We start from the raw sequence: 420 nt of genomic DNA on the forward strand, positions 1-420 counted from the left end.
AATTTTCAGCCATATTCACATGAATTGATATATTTATAATTTAATTAATATCTAGTAGATCTTCCTTTCGCTTCGTGGAATTCGTTGATTCTTTGGGGCATCGTGAGAATCATCTCGTCAATTTTAGATTGTGGAATTTTCGCCCACTCTTGCTTCAAAACTTGGAGTAGATCGCTCTTCGATGTTGGTTTTTTTTGGTTGTTTCTTGACTTGCCGGTCGAGTATTGCCCAAAGGTTTTCGATGGGGTTCATGTCAGGAGATTGGCTCGGCCAGGGCAATTTCTGTATACCATTATCTTCCTGCCACTTTTGGGTGTTTCTAGCAGTGTGACACGGTGCTCCATCTTCCTGGAACAATGTTGTGTTCTTGTCCACAAAACCCGAGGAATAAAGTGGCAAGAGTCCTTCCTCCAATATTAC

This window comes from Limulus polyphemus, unplaced genomic scaffold (genome assembly GCF_000517525.1).
Source record: "Limulus polyphemus unplaced genomic scaffold, Limulus_polyphemus-2.1.2 Scaffold2294, whole genome shotgun sequence".
Classification (NCBI taxonomy): domain Eukaryota; kingdom Metazoa; phylum Arthropoda; class Merostomata; order Xiphosura; family Limulidae; genus Limulus; species Limulus polyphemus.